Below are 20,556 nucleotides of genomic sequence, written 5' to 3'. Positions count from 1 at the left end.
AAAAGCCAAAATGAACAGGATTCGCAGGACCAAGGGCAGTGAGCAGTTGCAGGGGAGGAGACTCTGATCCTTTAAGCTGCCTTTGTGCGGTATGGAGAACGCCAGGATTGTAATTTTGTGAGGTGCCACCAGATCCAGTGGGCTCTTTGATGACACATCTACCTTTGGGTCCTCCATGTACTGTCAGTCACTCCAGTAAGCCCTTTGCTGCACCAAGTCGGATTTGGTGGAATTGCTTCTTTGGTCTCTGGTGCCCTGTCTGGGGTGGGCCGATGTTTCTTCTCGTCTCCCGAGGAAAAGTCTCACACGATAGCTTAGCTAAGCTGGGAGGTCCTACAGTGTGGCTCATACACCAGGGTTCTGCAGACTTCCCAAGCGTCAACGGCTCATGAGTGGCAGTTTATGTTGGCTGTACACCGAGACAGCATTTCAAACCCACTGTATTAAGTAAAATGCAAAATTAGAATGGACTCCCTTTTCTGAATACTGCACTCTTTTAACTATGGCTTCTGGAGAACTCGGGGTGCTAGGGGCAGCACACGTTTGGAAGTTTTCACCCCCATGTGCCGATGGCAGGCAAATGGTTCTCAGAGCTTGGCTCTCCTGACCCCACTCCTGGGTCTCTGGAATTGCGTCTCCTGTTTCCCGTGACTGGCTCAAGCTTTTCCACCCATGAGCTTCTATACTTCTTTCCCAGGCTTTTAGCTAACACTCTCTTAATGTAAACGCACCTTCTATTGAGGGCCTGGCTAGACCCCCTATATTCTATAGCATCACTCTTCCTGCTAGAAAGCACACCCATCTCTTGGGGTCCTCTTCACTCTCTTCTGGTTGACCCTTACTCTGCTCTGGTCTGTCTGTGTTTGCCTGTGTTGCCCTGTAGTCTCAAGGAGAGCTTATCTGTGGGCTGAAGAGGGAAGCTTGGAGATCAGGCAGCTTCTGCCCACACCTTGGCAGCCAGCTGTACCTCTCACCTCAGGAGCAGCTGGCTTGGCTCAAGCCCTTCCTTGAATGAGCTTTATTCCTTTTGAGGTGTAACTTAACTCAAGAAGTGTGAGCTGTGCGAGCAGTCCACCAGACACGGTGGCTCTGTAACTTAAATTCCCTGAAGCGAGCCTCTGTCCCATTGTGTCCCAGGGTCCAGAAGAGAGAGGTCACCCTCAGTTTCTCCTTAGCAGCGGGGCAACCGGAGTGTGCTATTTGCTCTGTGGGCAGCTTCATACTCCCGAGTTTATTTCAGGATGTGCCCTGAGAGCGCTATGAGCCGAAGATGTGAGAACGGGCTAGAGAACCTGCCAGGCTGGCCCTCCCTGCCTGCGGGAGATGGTGAGCATTGAAGAGCAGCGGCCTCAGGCCACATACACACCACATAATAAAAACCTGGTAAGGGTGAAGCTGTCATGGGAACATCAACCCAGCATCCACGTGAGGTGAGACTTGCCAGGCTTCTCATGGCTTCTTTTTCTTTTCTTTTCTTTTCTTTTCCTTTCCTTTCTTTTCTTTTCTTTCTTCTTTCTTCTTTCTTTGTTTCTTTCTTTGTTTCTTTGTTTCTTTTTCTCTCTTTCTTTCTCTCTTTCTTTCTTTCTTTCTTTCTTTCTTTCTTTCTTTCTTTCTTTCTTTCTTTCTTTCTTTCTTTCTTTCTTTCTTTCTTTCTTTCTTTCTGCCAGGGATGCATGATGCAGCCCTGCATGGACCACTCCCCCTCACACGATCTCTTTACAAATCCAGAGCTTTCAGAAGGAGACAGCAATGGAGACCTCTCCCTTCTGAACCATGGGACACAATGGGACAGAGGCTCGCTTCAGGGAATTTAAGTTACAGAGCCATCGTGTCAGGTGGCAGAGAATGGTGCCGCCCTTCAGGTAACTACCTCAGAGAAGGAGATGCGGCCATGACCAGAGAGGCCCAGAGGGTCTTAAAGTACCTGCAGCTACGTTAACACACAACCACAGATCCAAGGCTGGGAGCATTCTGCTTGGGGGATGAGAGGTCAGAGAAGGTCTCCTGGGAAGGATTCAAGGTGTGTGGAGCACCTGTCCTCTCTAAGTGGTTTAGGGGAACATTTCCTACCTCCATCTCCCACAGGCCTCTCCTGCCACCCTCATGACTCTGGCTGTGGTCCCTATCCCCCCTTCTCTCACAAGGAAACCTTGGATTGTGATCAGATCCAACTGGTTGACTCATGGCACACCCTCATCTCAGAGTCCTTTACCACATGAGTCCTGTGCCATGTGAGGCTACACATCCCTGGTTCTGTGGGTTGGGATCTGGACATCCAGGGGAATGCCATCTTGCCACCACACCTTCCACTTAGACTGGGAGCACTGGGGTGCAGCACTGAGACCCACTCTGGTGGCTTTTGTTCCTAGAGGTCCAAGCCAGGAAGTGTTTACGCTGGATCAAATGGGCTGCCTTCACTTCCAGCCCACACACACAGTACACGGGAGTCCTCACACGCTTCTCCACACCACTCCAAGTCTCTGGTCTTGTGCTGCATGCCATCACAGCCCACATACTTCTCCTGATGCCAACCACACACTCAATCCCTGGCTTTCTTTCCCCCCAAGCCCACTGTGCTGACTCAATTCCCTTCTTAGTCCTTTATCAACAAGGGACAGACTTCTGTCTGCAGAGACACAGGGCAGCTTCAGTCACAGCTGCTCTCAAGGGCTCCACTATTTTCTCTCATTCTTACTAGTGTTCCAGTCCTTGCTAGTGACCCAAGAACTTGCTCAACACCCTTGTACACCTGGCTGGGTACCTGAGAACCTGCTTAGCACCCTTGCACACACAACTAGTGACCCAAGAACCTGCCCGGCATGCTTGTACACACAGTTAGGGACTGGAGAGCCTGTTCAGCATCCTTGCACACATGACTGGAGAAACATGCTCAGCACCTTTGCACGCTTGGCTCACCCTTGCACGCTTGGTGCGCCCTTGCACGCTTGGCTAGGGACCTGAGAACCTGCTCAGCGCCCTTGCACATATGCAGAAGTTTTCACTGTCCTTCTCCAGACACCATCTGCTTGGAGTGCACACCTCAGCCATGGCCTCAGGGTTGCCTTGCCTGGGCCCACATTGAATCACTCAGCCACAGTTCCAGATGCTAGAGCTGGGGAAGTCATCTCACTGGTGTTTTTGCTCTTACACGACATATGACTAGGTCTACTGGTCAGACTGGGAAGGGCTCTCGACAAAATGGATTTTGCTTAAGTCATCTTGGGATTTTCAGGACGGGAGAGTACCTTATGTTTATTCTTATCATGTAGGGAAGGAACACTGGTATGTCTGGGGGATATGCCACTTATCCATCTGTCCACCCATCTACCCATCCATCAATCAATCCACCCAGCCACCCATCCATCCATCCACCTACCTATTCATCCATCCATCCTTCTACCCACCCACTCATTCATCCACCAAACCATCCACCCTTCCATCCACCCACCCATCCACCCATCCATCCACTCATCCACCTACCCACCTACCTATTAATTCATCCACCCACCCAACAATCAACCTACCCACCCACATATCCATCCATCCATCCATCCATCCATCCATCCATCCATCCATCCATCCATCCATCCATCCATCCACACACACCCATCCATCCACCAACCCATCCATATATCTATCCACTAACATGTCAATCAATCAATCAATCAATCAATCAATCAATCCATCCTCCACCTATCAATCCTTGACACTTTTATCCCTTCAACTCTCTCCCATAAGCACCACAATACTGGCTCTGCCCCTGCAGATTTGAATTTGGGCCACAAATTTCTAGGGGAAGGGACCGTGGTTAGCATCCCACACACAGGTAACTTCAGTTCACTCTCGTGTCTCATCTAGAAACTTCTATCCCGGTGAAGGGGATACAGAGCAAGCTGCATCAAATCTGTCTGAGGCTCTTTTACCCTGCAGACCTGACCCACCACCTATGTTCTATCCTAAATCACCAGAGGGAGTCATGGCAACATTTTGCAACATTGGGATGGCCGCAGGGACCCTGAAAGGTTACTTTAGCTTTGCCGTGTCTAAATGGCTCTCTTCAGCCATCCACCCACCCACCCACCCACCCATCCATCCATCCATTCATCCACCCACCAACCCATCCATCCATCCATCCACCAACCCACCCACCCATCCATTCATCCTCCTGGGCTCAAGCCTGCATGGCACACTTCTTGGGGGAGGGGACGACTCAGTTTTGACGCCTCCATCCTCAACTTGACGATGACTTTGGGCTCTGTAGGGGCCTCCAAAGTCCTCTCAATCCTTTTGTTACACTGGTGCATTGGTTGGGTGGGTTGACCTTTCACCCTTGGCCCATTGGAGGACTCGTGATCCTGGCCTAGCCAGTGTATGTACCTAAGCCCTCATGAACAGTCTAGAGGTCATCCTGCCATGGACTGATGACTCATTCTTCACAGTTCTCTGGAGCTGATGGGGAGGGGACAGTCACTCTCGATGACAGTGAGGCTCAGTTTCTAGGAGCAGCTGAGAAACCCAGTCAATGCAAGAAGCAATATGTTCCTGATGGGGGTCACCCAATCCTGGGTCTACATACTCCTAATGTTCACATTTCTGCTTGTGGGGCTACTCTGGGCTGTACTTTTGTCTGGCCTATCCTGCCCACTGTTAGCTATGGCTGTAAAGGGAGTGAGTACTTTAAGGGGGTAGCTTCAGGTAGCCTGAGGTGTTCATGACCTGGTTCTTCCTGGGCCGGCCAGCTCAGTCTGCCACCGCCCCCTAAAAGTAGAACTTCTCCTCAGGCTCCATTCTCACAGCATGTCCTGCGTACACATGCTACTGATAACCAGAAGTCACATCCCACCGGCACAGGACCCTCAGAACCGCAGCTGCTAGGAATTATTTTCATTAAGCCCTTTGACGCTGAGGGGAAGGAGGCTGGGGAGGCAGGACCCTCCTCTCTGGTGGTAGAGGAAGATGATTTGGAGAGAGTGGTTGCTTTCCCTCAGCGGTAGATAGGAGTTTTGGGAAATGGCTTTTTCTGAGGTTGCATTGTGTGTGGAGTAAGTAGCCTCTGATGAGATCCGAGGTCTCTTTCACAGTTTTCCTGACTCTAATTCCTCTGTACTAGGAAATAGGAGCCTAGTGTAGACCACCAGATTTCAGTCAAACCCACACTCTGCCTTTCCACTAAAGCCTGCGATGGCTGCCCAGTGGTTTTAGAATAAACAGTTTCCAAAATACTTCAGGCCTGCCTACTTCCTCTGTGCTCAGCCCAACCCTCCCCTCACATTAGCAACCAGACTTGTCTGCCTAGGCACATGGAGCCTTGCCCTGCACTGGGCCTTTGTGTTGACAATGAATTGTGCAGGGTGCCGTACGGCAGGCAGCCCTTGGTGCTTTCACTTCATTTGACCTTGGACCTCCAGCTCTCTAGTGACCTGTCCTCTCCATCCCATAATGCTCTGAGTACCCTTCCAAGAACTCTATCCCTACAATGTGTCCATATCCATTTGGCGCCTTACCTCCTATGAACATGGCTTCCAAGGCCAGGGGTGGTGGTGTCAAGGGTACAGGGCAGAGGGCAATGGGGTAGGCATGTCACTCGGTCGCCCTGATGCTGGCTCTGGGCTCCCGGGACCTCCCTAGATGGGACCTCCTGAATTGGAACACCATCAAGAACAGCCTGCTCGGGAGGGAAGGCAGTGGTGAGGACCACGGCTGCAAGCTGGCCAGTGGGTGGAGGCAGCCCCTGTCTGCACCATTCTGGAAAACACATCAGTTCACTGTCCAGCACAGCATCTGCTGTAAGAGGCTGGGGAGGGCGCTGAGATGGTCCCTTAGCTCCTGCTCTGATGGGATATGTCCGCTTTGCAGGACCCACTCATTCTGGTTCCTGCTCTTCCGGTTGATTTTTCAGATGGCTCTGACAGGAGTCCCAGGGAATGGAGGATGCAGCTCAGGCTGAGACTTGTTCAGACTTAGTCCAACGAGGCCACCAGCTGCTTGCAGGGACCCAAAGGTCAGAGATAAATCTAACATTTTGTCACACTGGTGCATTGTAAGGTCAATTGGCGGCCTTTGGCTGTGCACACAACTCATCAAAACCGAATAAACATGAGGACGCTGGGAGCCGCTCCCTGCAGAGGTCACACAAGCACAGAGAGGCTGGCAGATCCTCCAGCCTCAGACGCTGGCAAATGCTGAGGCTGCTGCAGGGAGCTGTTCATATCCCCAGGCATAGACTGCACTGACTGGAGCCACACCAGCCCTCTGGGGGCTACAGCGTCTTCTCAGCCAACTCAAAAGTTCAGGCTTATTAACAAAATGAGTGTCACACTTAACTTCTCAAAGTCACACAGTGCAAAGACAGTCTCTGAGGGGAGCGACGAGCACCCTGGCCAGCGGGTGGCTGAAATAGCCTCCCTGATGGACAGACAGCAAAGCAGCATGGGCAGCTTCGTGGGTCTGACCTCCCTGCTGGCCTCAGTGAAGGACCATGAATGGCCATGTCTGTGGTGGACCCCTGCCTTGAGAGGCTGAGGTGTGACTTCCGGCACCCACACTCATGAGCTGGAGGGAGTAATGCCAACCATGCAGCTTATTGGCCAGGGATCGTTTTGTTCAGGCACGGTGGCCATTTCCATCCATGAGAATGTTTCTAGAAGCTTCTTCCACCCATGTCACTTTATTCAGTCAATGGGCATCAACAGATCTGTGTGTGTGTGTGTGTGTGTGTGTGTGTGTGTGTGTGTGTGTTTGTGTGTGTGGTAAATGCATGCACTTTCTTTCTACAATGGGCATCAGCAGATCCTTTTACATGGTATATGCATGTACTCATGTGGGTGTGTGCATATGTATATGCATGCATAGGCATACATGTGTGTGTTTGACTGGCAGAGTCATAGGGCAACATCGGGTCATCCTTAACCACTCTGTACCTGATCTCTTGAGTCAGGGTCTGTCTCTGAACCTGGAGCTCACCAACTCAGACCAGCCAGCCCGCAAACCCCAGGGATCCTCCTGTGCTGAGAGACCGAGTTCTGCTTCTCTAGCATCACCTGTTGCCAGGAGTGATTTTTCTATGGATACAGGAATACCATGGGAACCTCTGGGAGGCCTTTGCAATCCTTATGTCCCTTCTGTCCACAGCACCAAGAACAGAGCACTCGGAGAAAGCTGCAGAAGTGTCTCTTGGCTCCACACACACCTGAGCACTCCTCATGCCATTGGGAACAGACACACACACACACACACACACACACACACACACACTCACACACACCTGAGCACTCCTCATGCCATTGGGAACACACACACACACACACACACACACACACACACACACGCCTGAGCACTCCTCATGCCATTGGGAACAGACACACACACACACACACACACACACACTCACACACACACCTGAGCACTCCTCATGCCATTGGGAACACACACACACACACACACACACACACACGCCTGAGCACTCCTCATGCCATTGGGAACAGACACACACACACACACACACACACTCACACACACACCTGAGTACTCCTCATGCCATTGGGAACAGACACACACACACACACACACACACACACACTCACACTTGAGCACTCCTCATGCCATTGGGAACAGACACACACACACACACCTGAGCACTACACATGCCATTGGGAACACACACACACACACACACACACACACACACACACACTTGAGCACTCCTCGAGCACAGGCCCGGATGGCTGGTTGAAATTCGGTTCCCATGCATTTCTGCTGTGTGATCCTGGATGAGTTTCTTTACCTCTCTGTGTTTCACTTTTGTCATTTGTGAAATAGAGGTAAGGAAAGTATCTCAAAGTACTGAGTTGTGCAGACTGACGGTGTCCCCCCACTGGCTCCGGCATAGAGGAAGGGCATGACAGTCTAAACTGTTGCCACTGTTGCTGTTGTGGCCAAGGTAGAGGACCATGGTAGAGCACTAAGGTGGAGCATCATGGTGGAGGACTAAGGTGGAGCATCATGGTGGAGGACTAAGGTGGAGCACCAGAGTGGAGCATCATGGTGGAGGACTAAGGTGGAGCACCAGAGTGGAGCATCATGGTGGAGGACTAAGGTGGAGCACCAGAGTGGAGCATCATGGTGGAGGACTAAGGTGGAGCACCAGAGTGGAGCATCATGGTGGAGGACTAAGGTGGAGCACCAGAGTGGAGCATCATGGTGGAGCACCATGGTGGAGGACTAAGGTGGAGCACCAGAGTGGAGCACCATGGTGGAGCACCATGGTGGAGCACCATGGTGGAGGACTAAGGTGGAGCACCAGAGTGGAGCACCATGGTGGAGCACCATGGTGGAGGACTAAGGTGGAGCACCAGAGTGGAGCACCATGGTGGAGGACTAAGGTGGAGCACCAGAGTGGAGCATCATGGTGGAGGACTAAGGTGGAGCACCAGAGTGGAGCACGAGGGTGGAGGACTAAGGTGGAGCACCAGAGTGGAGCACCATGGTGGAGCACCATGGTGGAGCACCATGGTGGAGGACTAAGGTGGAGCACCAGAGTGGAGCACCATGGTGGAGCACCATGGTGGAGGACTAAGGTGGAGCACCAGAGTGGAGCACCATGGTGGAGGACTAAGGTGGAGCACCAGAGTGGAGCACCATGGTGGAGGACTAAGGTGGAGCACCAGAGTGGAGCACGAGGGTGGAGAACGAGGGCCGAGAACGAGGGCCTGAGCACACAGGTTTATTGGAGCTACTCATCCACATATTTCCCACCCTTGCTCCCTAGAACTGAGGAGGCTCAGCCCTGAAGCAGAGACAGCACCATGGCTTGAAAGACTGGCTCCAGGATCCTCCCTCACCATTTCCATCTGCTCCACTGTTCTCTCTCATTTTCTTGCCCGATATTCTCCTGAAAGACCCACTGCTTAAAGAGACTTGGAGGGAAAGAAGCCACCTATGGGCTGCGCTGAGTGGAGCATAGGCGCCCTGCTGGGCTGCAGGGAATGTAGCAAGGGAAACAAAGGGGCCATTAGCTTGCACTGCCAAACACTGTGTGCTCCTAAGGCTCAAAGTCTGACACCCAGTAGGAGATTATAAGACACTGGTGAACTCCATGTGGCTCTCAGGGACCTCACAAACACAAGTCAGTGTTCAGACAGCGAAGCGCACAGGCCAGGGCAGCCTGAAGCTCTTTAGGGCCGCAGAGAGGGGCGCACGAAGCCAGGGCCAGGTGCAGCGAATCCTTGCACGGCAAGTCTCTAACGATCAAGATGCCTGGTGACTTTATCACAGCGTCTGCTGACTTCTGTCTAATGTGTCTGATTTACGGGAACAGCACAGTGAATTAATTATGGTTATTAAACGCTGCTTGTTTAATGAGGACAGAACACATGCCCGCAGGCCTTCCTGTTCTAGCTGGAGGCCAGGGGCGTTCGGATCAGCTCAGCTCCTGGTGACAGAGACTGGATAGAGACACAGGAGGGGTGTGGTCTCTGTCCCAAGGGCAGGCAGAGCTGTTGGAGCAGAGAGATGGAGGTGGTCAGGCTGCCTCTCTGAACAGCAGCACTGGGCAGCAGAATGAAGGCCCCTGGGCCCTGCTGCCTTTAGGAGCTGGAGTCTAAGTTCCCGTTCAGCAGCTCTTCCGCTGAGTGAACACGGACCCTTCGATTTCCTTCTTAGAAAATTAGGAATTTTTTTTATAGGATTTTTATGGGATTGTCTCCTGGCTTTTGAGAAGTTAGTTATGTAAGCTGGCACAGTACTGAGCCTCACGGGGCTGTCACAGCTTGGATTATTTTTCATTAGAAACAGGCATCAGCCCGGGTGTTCACATGAATGTGGACAGACAAAGATGAGGGAACAGAAGGGGCAGGTGTGGAAGGCTGGGGAGGGAGAGCGGTCCACTGGGGAGGGAGAGCGGTCCACTGGGGAGGGAGAGCGGTCCACTGGGGAGGGAGAGCAGTCCCCTGGTGAGGGAGAGGAATCCACTGGGGAGGGAGAGTGGTCCACTGGGGAGGGAGAGTGGTCCACTGGGGAGGGAGGGCGGTCCACTGGGGAGGGAGGGCGGTCCACTGGGGAGGGAGAGCAGTCCCCTGGGGAGGGAGAGGAGTCCACTGGGGAGGGAGAGCGGTCCACTGGGGAGGGAGAGCGGTCCACTGGGGAGGGAGGGCGGTCCACTGGGGAGGGAGAGCAGTCCACTGGGGAGGGAGAGCGGCCCACTGGGGAGGGAGAGCAGTCCACTGGGGAGGGAGAGCAGTCCACTGGGGGGAGGGAGAGGGGTCCACTGTGGAGGGAGGAGCCATCTGCAGGATGAATGCTACCAGAGAACACTGGGGCAGATGATATGAAGGTTCCAGGCCTGGTTCAGCTTTTAGAAGCTCTGTGACTCCTAGTGAGGCTCTGACCTGTCACCTGACCTCTAGGTTATTCTGTAGCTTGTGGGGCCAGGGGGAGCCATGGAGGTGTGGGGAGCAGTTCTGGAGCAAGAGTGGGGTTGAGGTGTGTCTAAACCCAGCTCTGGGTCTGCATTTCATTTCTGGGCACATGTAGACTTGTTCTCCCTCCTTTGCCCTGCTAGAGGTCATGCAGCCTGGTAGCCAGGTTAAACTCGCTGTGTTACCTGCTGCCTGCCTCGATTTCCCTCAGGCCACCGGTCTGATTGCCAGTGACCACGCTGTCAAAGGAGGGGAGTGGAGTGGGAACAACAGTGGCCGCGGCCTTAATCTACGTGGATAAGAAGGATGTGGATAAGAAAATAGGAACCAAGTTGCCCGGCATCCCCAGGCATCCCCAGGCCTTGGGGTTTACGAAGAGTCCAATGCCCGGAGGTCCGTGGCACAGGGCTCCCACTCTGGTAGTCCCCACCCTTGAATGTGGTAAGCAGGCCCGCTTGCCCCACAGAGAAGCCCATGCACGTGCTTGGCATGACTGAGACTCTCCTCGAGGTGCAGAAGGAACAAAGCTGCCATAAGCTGGATCCTTACGACGCAGCTAGAGGTTTTTATTGCTTAGTTTTGAGTTTTGCGGCCTTTCAGGATGTAATGGTTCATTCAGGATGCTATTGCTTTTTGCTGTCACTGTTTGGGGCTGAGCTGCGTGGAACAGGGAAGGGTCTTGGGGGCGGGGCAGGCCCTCCCCTCACCCTTTGTCCCTCATGTAAGGAGGAGTTGGAGTGCTTCTTTTCCTAGAGGCAGCACCTGCATGGACTCTCCAGTCTTGCCCCCAAGATCTGCTGTGTATGGACATCTGACCAGAGACCCCGGTCCAGCTCAGTCACCTGCACCAGATCCCTGCAGAGCTTTGCTTGTACTAAAGAGAACTCCAAGAGATTTCTGAGTTTGCACTGTTCGTCTTACTGTTTGATACTACACGATTGATCCGCTCCAGCCACACATGCAAAAAGCCTTGGGGATAAGGAGATACCTATCTGCACTCTGCTTCAGGCTACTTACAGGAAGGACTGATTTGGGCTTCTGGTTGGAGAAGAACTAGTCTGTAGGGGAGGGAGGGAGGGAGGCATGTTGGCAAGCAGCATCAGGGCTGTGGAAGTATGCACATGCCTCAGCACCTCCTATTTTCATAGAACAGAAAGCAGAGTGGACAGGAAGCGCGGCTGGGCTCTGTAAGCCTTGGGGGTCTTCCTCTAGTTAGGCTTCAGGTCCTAAAGTTTTCACAAAATACCAATGCAGTGTCATCAGCCTGGGATCCAGTGTTCAGACATTACTGGGTATCCATTTCCTTTGAGACAAAATGCCTTTGAGGGAAGGTCCTTAAAACAAGATGCTCTAAGGAGAGGCGAAATGTTCCATCCCACAGGGAAGCACCTTAGTCTCAGGAAGTAAACTACTCAACAGCTCAGGAAGTCCCTAAAATAGAGCAGATTCACTAATCTCCTCCCTCCGCCAGCTTATATAAGGACAGCTACAAAGAGATGTTCTTAGACCAGCTCAGCTGCCCAGAAAGAAGCAGAGACCAACTTAGCAACCTGGAAAGGCCACTCCCATCCTGCTGTGCTGCCTGCAGGCTGTGCAGCGTGCTGTCGGGTCATTTCTGCTCCTGTAACGCCTCATCAGTATCCCCTTAAGCAACCCCAGTGAAACTTACTGGCTGATCAGCTGGAGTTTGGTGTGGCTGTACTGTGGTCCCTGGGTAGTAGACGTTTATTTTCGTCTCCCCAGGAACAGTCTCTCTCTCTCTCTCTCTCTCTCTCTCTCTCTCTCTCTCTCACACACACACACACACACACACACACACACACACACGAACCTGTGGGGGAACGTCTCGCGGTCAAACTATCATAATCTTGTAATGGTTCCCTGGGGCTTTCTTCCTTTTCCTTTTGTCTACAGTGTGTCTCAGTGTCTTACCAGACTGGTCATCAGAGGACCAGGCTGCCTGGGGTGGATTTGTCCAGGCTCTTGCATGGCTCACTGGACAACTGAGTATGTGAGCTGGGCTGGGAGCCCTTTGCCGATGACTTCCTTGGGGATCACCAAGAGGAGGAAGGTTAACGTGCACCAAGGCTGGAAGCAGGAGGTGCCTCAAGTTAGTTCTGGAAGTTTCCCTGTTCTTTTGACCCTCTGCTGATCCCACAGTTCACTTATATTGGCAGGAACTATAGAAAGGACCACCCTCTGTGCCAGGGGGCCCACAGAGCAGTTGTGAGATGCAGCTATTTCTGCTTGCAGGGCTGGGATAAATCTCCACAATGGCTTCTGTCCCCACCGTGACCTACCTGTTGACTCGGGGCCAAAACAAAACAAGCCAAACAAAAAATCTTAGAAGGACAAGACCGATCCAAGAAATCCTGCCCACAAGGTACTAGCACACATGTAAGCTAATGGCTCCCCCAGGCTGAGGGCTGCTCCCATGAAGACATAATGAACCGTGCTAGCCTCCAGTCAGCCTGCTCCAGGAGATCCCTCCATCATCCTCAGGAGAAGGGAGTACAGTGTCCACAGTGCCCGGCATTCCCGGATGCTTCTAGCCTCTCTCAGGAGTGTGTGTGCTCCAGGACTGTCAGATCCCAGGCCCCACACCTCCTGGCTGTGCCCTGCCTCAGAATGTACTGGTGCTCTGAGTGTCAAGGGCACTTGGGGACCTCTAAAGATTCCTCTTACTGGGGGCTCCTTTCCAGCCCTTCTGCTCCCTGAGATGCCCTCTGGCTTCTCTGCTCTGAGCAGGGTTGGTGGAGCAGGTCTCACAGGGACCCGGGTGGAAATAACCCTCTAACCTGGACACTGTCCCCCAAGCCCCTCACCTGGTCTGAAGTAACAGCTAGATGCTGCTGTGGCCATGGCTAGAGGGCACAGTGTGTTCTCTTTCCCTCTGAGCACCACGTCTGGCCTTAGGTAGGAACACTTCAGTGGCTGCTCTGGATTAGAAATGGCTTGGAGGCCCCCTGAGGGGTTGTGTGCTGGGAGCCCGGTCACCAGTGTACTGAGCCCCTTAAGAAGTGGGGTTCAGTGGGAAGTCCAAAGGTTATCTCCTCTCTCTCATCTGGTTGCTGTCTCCCCATGTGATTTCTCTCATGTCACTGTCTCTGTGAAGTGAGGTGCTTCAGGTTTTCAGTTTCCAAAGTTTTGAGGCACACAGATAACCTCCCTTTATGCATTTCCCACCTCAGAGTTTTCCTTACAGTAACGAGGATGCCATAAGATAGAATCTCAGCGAGACCTCCCTCCCCCCTTTAAGTTGGAGCTCCCTTCAAGAGGAGGAAGTACGCTCCATGTACTCTGACACTATGTACTCAGGAGGAGACCGCCAGGGGGTGGTGCACACACTGACACCCCGGCAGAGAGGTGCAAGTGGACTTTAGATCCAGCCCAAAGAAAAATACAACTGGAGTCCAGCAGCCGAGTGAACCCCAGGATGGCTGTGCCTTGCCTGACCCCAGGATCGCTGTGACTTATCCTAGTTAGCAGGAGGCTTAGCAGCCTGTGAAATACCAGACTGTGCAGCTCACTTAATCCACTCCAGCAGAAGGATCACTCCCCTCCCCTGCCGGGCACCTTCTTAGGCCTCCCAGAGATGTCCCCCGGATAAACGTGTGGAGGAGCTAATCGGTTAAGTCTCAGGAAGGATTAGGTCCCTTTACGGATGCGGATCTGCCACTATTGATTTTGGCCTATTGCAAAGCCTGTGTAGCCCATTTCACTTCAGAGAGAGTCCTGTGTTGACTTTGCTCGGGGGGGGGGGGGGGAACCCGCAGATATCTTCATCTTCATCGACTTCCTCTCGTGAAACACTCAACGTGGGTGCTCACGCCCTGCCCAGCCCTTTTGGCGCTCCTTCCACTGCAGTATGACAAAGATTTTTCCCCCCTTTACAGCAACCTTGAAAGAGCCACGGAATCCTCAGTCCTGCTACGGGAATCTGTAAAACGGCACCTCTGCTTTATCCAGGGTCCTTTGGAACAGCTCTAAACACACGGGCAAGGGGGCAGGAAGACAACGCTTCTGAAAGGCACTGAAGTTCTGACCAGGGGCCAGGTGTGGTGGCCACGGCTGTGACCCAGCGCTCAAGTTCTGAGGTGGGCGGACAATTAGTTCAAGGGCCGTCTGAACTGCAAAATGAACTGGACGGATGGCTCAGCAGTTAAGGACACTGGCTGCTCTTCCGGAGAACCTGGGATTCAATGCCCAGCATCCTTACCACCTGTAACTCTGTTTCTTTGGGAGGGCATCTGACGCCCTCTTCTGCCTGTGCACACACAGCATCCATGTTGTACACAGTTGTATGTAGAAAATAATGGGGGTGGGGGGAACAACTTGTAGTTCTATGAGATGTCCTCCATAAGCCCCTATTTACACACTTGGTCTCCAGTTAGCCGATGCGATGCTGTTTGGGGAAGATTAGGAGGTGTGTTCTCACTGGGGGAAGTATTGTTAGCTCTCTCTGCCTCCCGTTTGCAGTTTGAGTGGTTGCCCCAGCTGCCTACCACCTGCTGTCTCTTCTCGGCCTTCATGCCCTCTAGCCCCCCGGAACTGTAAGCCCCAAATTAGCTCATTTTCTATAAGCTGCCTTGGTCACGGGGTCTCATCACTGCAATGGGAAAGTAGCCAGTATGTAACTGCAAACTGTACCCGTGAAATGCGCCTACGGCTATCGGAGATTCTGTCCTGGCCTTCTGCTGGGAAGCCAGGCATGCCCTCCTCATCCTGACCACCAATTCTCCCAGCGCTGTCCCGGCATGGAAGCCTGCCCAGGCTCTCTGCACCCTCCCTCTCTGTGGAAGCAATGTGGAGAGGCGCCCACTGCTTTACCGGTTAGCCTCTGCAGTGGTCCCATTCAGGAGATGCTGTTTCTTGAAGAATCTCCTTTCTCACTTCAATGTCACCTCCAGGCCACCTGGTGTCACCCTATTCTTCCATGAAACTCTGAAGGAAGTCCTAGTGTTGCAGTGTGAGCTCTTGACTGGTGTGACCAACTTAAGGAAAAGGTTTCAGGCTATGATCACATGGCTCTTGGGTTCTGGGGTCTGCAGTGAGGAAGGCGTCATGGTGGAGAGGGGGAGGGGTCACTTAATGGTGCCCATGAAGAAGAGAGAGACAGAGGAAGAGGCCATCAGAGGTCACGCCTCGGAATGGTGTACTTCCCCCAATTTCACCCCCTCTACCCACCTCCCGACAGTCCAACAGGTTACAAATCCATCAGTGGGGTTTGGACAGATCAGAACCCCTTGATCCAGTCACTTCCCACAAGGCCTGTCAGCTGGGACCAGGGCATGTCTTAAGCACATGGATGTCAAAGAACCCCAGAGAGCGGCACGTTTAACAAATTACAAAAGCGTGTGGTAAATCAGGAGATGAAGTGATCCTGGATGTGGCCGCGTTTTTCAAGCCCGAGGAGCTTTTCATACGACATAAATACACAACTAATCATGAAAATTTTCATCCTTTCTTAAAGTTATTTGTCATGAAGAGGAATGAAAATGTATTTTTTTTCCCAGTCCGGGGTGTGTGTATGTGGGGGGGGGGGGCTCGGGGAGAACGAATGTCACTGCTGTTATCTCTGAGACTGTAATTGGGTAAAATTAAATTTCAAAGCCGAAAGGTTTGAATGGATTTTCTCAAGTGCTAATGGCGAATATATCTAATCAATTGTCCTGAAGGACTGTGCGCACCGTTTATTAAAAGCACAGTAAATGTCTGTGCATTGGGACCCGGCAGTTTTAAGATTTTACCAAAGGAAATAATTGACGAATGGAAAGAGATTAAGGGGGGGTGGGTCATTATTATCACGTTACATAGAATGTTGAAAGATGTTAGAAAACGACCTGAATGTAAGGTGTACACGGCCAGTTGAAGAGACTGTGCCCCACTTCACGGCCCTCAGACATCCTCAGTCATCAGGACCCTAAGTCACATCACTTACAGTCCTGATGGTAGCTCATCAGACAGCCCAGGTCGTCAGGCACTGAATCTGCACGGGCCAGTCCTGCTGCCACAGTGGACTGCAACACATATGTGCACGTGTGATCGGTCACAAGGAGACTCTGGGAAGGACTGTGCCAGGCTGCCATGCACATCCACTGTACATGGAGCTGTGGCTGTTGGGTCTTGTCTATTTTCTTGTGCTATTTCACACGATTAAAGGAATGATGTCTCATGTCCCAGGGCTTTCCGGCTCCTTTCCCTTTTCTGTGATTGCAGCCTGCTGACTCCACCCATCCCAGAGAGCAGAGGCCATGTTCTGAGGAGTCTCCCCTTCAACAACAACAGTGCAACCTGAGGGGCTGCCTCCCTTCGGCAAGCTGGGGCTCCTGACTTGGCACACTCTTCTCTGCCATTACCAGTCTGAAAGCTGCCTGAACTGAAATTCTTTAGCTTACTGAGGATTCAGAAACCTCAGAGGGGCCCCAATTCCACTAACCCACTGGAGAAGGAATGAGTGTAGATTTGGAAAGCTGGTTCTTCTTTAAGTTGGAGAAGACCGGATGGATGTGATGTCCTCATAGAAGCCTTAACCAAATGGCCCTCACTCCAGCTGCATGGTGGGGCTGCCTGTGAAGACCACATGCTGGTCAGTGTGCTGTCTGTGGCCAGGCCTCTGATGGCTCAGGAGATAACCTGGCTGCATCACTGTGCTCCTGGGAATGGGTGTGTGGGTGGGGCCGTGTGCCTGGAGGAGGTGCTGTGAGCCTGGAGGAGGTGTTTTTGGTGACAGGTAAGACGACACACCTGAGGTCTGGGAAATGTTATAGAATAGGCAGACAACCTTCGTGAGTTCCAGCACTTATGATCAGAACTCACAGTCACATTAAACCATCATTGCCGACTCCCGTGCACAGGAACTCAGCTGTCTACTGTCCGCTGTGCACAGCCTTCAGTCAGGGGCGCCATCAGCCCTGGTGAAAGCAAACATAATTATGCAGATGGTCCACACAGGGATATGTTGATTAAATCCCTGGGGAATGTCTAAGTGAACTAAATCTCACCAGTAAGAAAGGTGAGGCGAACTGTTAGCACTTAGAAAAACTAACTAAATACCACTTATTTGTGAATTACCACCACCAAAGGCCTGTAATTATTATTATTATCACCTTTAAGGATGGAAATAAATCTTTTGATGGGAGGTAAATACTCCCTGTGGGTGACCTTTCTTCTTGATGCTAAAGTCTAGTTTCCTCAGAGGTGAAGGTATTGGCTACTCTTCTGTCTTAGGAGAGACTCTGTGGTTAGCATCCTCCCACTCCTCCTCCAGTAGATGTTCAACACGCATTCTCAAGACGGATGAAGTATGTGTTAGCAGTGCTTCCCGGATAGCATGATGGTAGTTTTGTTAACAGCGTTAGTTGTTGTGGGCCCAGGCTCCCAGGACATACTCGAGCTACACACTCCAGAGTGCACGCCGTCTACGTCGATCTAAGTGTGCACAGACACCCTCTGTCAGAAAGTGCAGACAGCAATGGTGCACTCTGGCTTTGAGATAAACACCAGGAATTTACCAGTGAACAAAACCCCAGCTTTGGGGAGTGTGCACAGACCCAGAGAAGTATATGTGAGGAACGGAACTGTGAGAGGTCGGAGGACGGAGAACGCATCTGCTCAGAGCTCAGATGGACGTGGTCAGGTCAAGCATCATGGAGCAGGGACTGGGGGGCAGAGAATAGCCTGCTGTTTAGACAAAGTGCAGGGGAGTGGTTCTCTCTCCCATTACCTCAGGGATTACTTGGAACTATTAAAGAAGCCAGAGAAGAGATGCTGAGGTTCACACACAATGACCACTTGTAGATAAGTCCCCCCCCCCAGTGTAGTAATGAGTCCAGTGAGCAGATCACTCAGGGCCACATGGTAGAGTTCTGTTCTAAATGTGACCCTGAGTCATCGACGGGTTGGAAGTAAAGAGCTGACATGATCTCATTTTTGTAAAAAATAAATGTATTGATTGGCAGGCAGCTACACGCAGGGGAACAGAACAAGGCACAGAGAAACATTGTGGAAAATGGGCTAGCTCGCTGTTCAGTCAGGGAACGGGCACCTGAGGGGGCTGCCGCTGATGATGTGCTGACTCAGCAAACACTGGAGGGGCAGTGGCAACTCCTCTCTCATGCTACTGGGCACAGACAATGGCTTTGACGGATCCATGGCTTCTCTGAGCCTGCTCCTCAACCAGGCCATGCCTCTGTACCTGGACAAGACAGAGTCCAATGCGTATTTTCAGGTGTTCTCCCAGAAGGCCTAGAGCCCTAGAAGGGTCGCAGAAGCTGTTAGATGCTGTGCTCTTTTGCTTGTAAATGTCACAAATGGGTATCTAATACCTGTAAATTCTCCTGCAGTTTCTAAACGCCCTGTCTTCCAAAGCTAAGTCTAAGCTCTGCTCCCCAACACAAGCGGGACCCCAAGCTGCTCTCTCTCTCTCCCCGCAGGACATGCTCATCTCCTGTTCTCAGTGCAGGTGACCATGTCAGTCACACTCCCAAAGCAAGTCCGTGACGACTCAGAAATCGTGACCTGGATATGTCACTTCGGAGTCACAACAGGGACGTTCACAGAGCCTGCGAGAGGAAGACTTGGGAAACAAAGTTGGAAACAAAGCGTAAAGGAGTTAGACCAGACTACTCATGCCAGGCCCCATCTTACAGACGAAGGCTTTGAGCTGGAGAGCCAGGAGCGGGCAGATGCGGTTGGACCGTTTGCTGCCGAGTGGCTGGCCCTTGGATGTCGTTAGAGGAGCCCACCAGCATATGGAGCTGGTCCTCACAGTTATGACAAATGCTAGAGGCAGGCAAGCACTTCAAATCAATGGTTGTAGGCGGCTTTTAAGCCAAGCCGACTCCTCCCCTACCCATGATGCCTTGCCTCTCCTCCTACCCATGATGCCTTGCCTCTCCTCCTACCCATGATACCTTGCCGGTGGCCTGGTTTCCATCTGTAACCTCTACCTAACTTCACCCTGTGGCAGGAATCTCCTGCTCGACAAGTGGTGACAGGATCTGGGTTTACCTTCTTATTTTGTTAAGATGCTTGCTTGGTTAACTGAGGGCGGTGACGGTGGCTGTGCTGTGTCTGTTATCTGTGGTTCCCCCCCTCCCCGCCCACCCCGGGGATGGCAGGAGGAGATGACTGTGACTCAGCCACCTGCAGTAAGGATCATTCCTGCCTGGGGTGTTCCCTGCCTCAGTCTGACATTCCACACCAAAAATGCAGTTGGAGGGACAGGAGCCCACTTCATGGTGATAAGGTTAAATGTGGCCTCTGGGCAGCCTGGGCTATGTTTTGGTGATGTGCTTTTAGTAATGTCTGCTGTTTAACTCTCCTTGGGAGGGGACAACATGGTGGGGACATCACGCAGACATGGGACTCTATCCTTGGACCCTCCCCACCTTTAGAAAACAGTTCCTGCCTCTGAGGTCGCAATCAGCCAGGATAGGGTGCTATGTACTTGGGACTCCCAGGTCTCCTAAATTCAAACAGTAGGTATTTTCACTTCTGCAGGTATGCTCGTGTCTGTGTTTGTATGCATGAGTCTGTGTGCCTCTGTGTGCATGCATGCATGCATGTTCCGGCATGAGTTTATATGCGTATAGCTCTTTCCCTGTGAGATGACTTGTCGTTATCTCATTCTGAGGTAGGAAGATATAAAACATATTTTACATGTCTGCCGACCACCCTCCTAGCCTGATGTTTCTGCAGCTGTCTGTGATCCATGCTTCTGGGATCCTCACAGTTGCCTCAGATCTGGGAGACCACGGATGTTTGAGAAAGGGAGGCAGCGTGAGTACAGAGAGTAAGATGTTGCCTCTGGAGAGACATCCAGGTGCACCCCCTGAAGAGCCTGAGGTCCGACCTTGTCAGCAGGGACCCTACTTACAGAGGAGATGTATGCTGCCCTGGTCAAGCTGCCCCTCTGTTCCTAATCATAGGTGGACACAGAGGACAGACAGGTGGTGAATCCTCACCCTCCAGCCTCCTGCTTGGTTTTGTAAACTGAAAGGAAGCTGTTGTGAACACGGGTCAAGCGCTAGCACCAGACACCAAGCTGTCACTTTGTAGCATTCTTGAGTAACCGAATTTTCTTTTCCTCTTCCTTTTTTTCTTCTTTTTTCTTTCTTTCTTTTTCTTTTTTTTAGCC

General features: G+C 52.1%; 1 protein-coding gene and 1 long non-coding RNA gene across 3 annotated transcripts in view; both read right to left on the bottom strand.

Annotated features, from left to right (window-relative positions):
* The window catches only part of Cdh4 (cadherin 4), a 478,258-nt gene that overhangs the window by 166,489 nt on the left and 291,213 nt on the right, over positions 1-20,556 (bottom strand). The gene's annotated exons all lie outside the window — the stretch shown is intronic.
* The window catches only part of LOC134486512 (uncharacterized), a 15,448-nt gene continuing 13,236 nt past the window's right edge, over positions 18,345-20,556 (bottom strand). Inside the window, exons 1-2 of the long non-coding RNA XR_010065565.1 lie at positions 19,065-20,556; positions 18,345-18,612 (exon numbers count right to left, since the gene is read on the bottom strand). The exon at positions 19,065-20,556 is cut by the window's right edge and continues 13,236 nt beyond it. This is a non-coding gene — a long non-coding RNA (uncharacterized LOC134486512). The remainder of the gene's footprint in view (positions 18,613-19,064) is intronic.

This window comes from Rattus norvegicus, chromosome 3 (genome assembly GCF_036323735.1).
Source record: "Rattus norvegicus strain BN/NHsdMcwi chromosome 3, GRCr8, whole genome shotgun sequence".
Taxonomy (NCBI): Eukaryota; Metazoa; Chordata; class Mammalia; order Rodentia; family Muridae; genus Rattus; species Rattus norvegicus.
The sequence above is the reverse complement of the archived record's forward strand: the minus strand, read 5'-3'. Positions and strand labels throughout refer to the sequence as shown.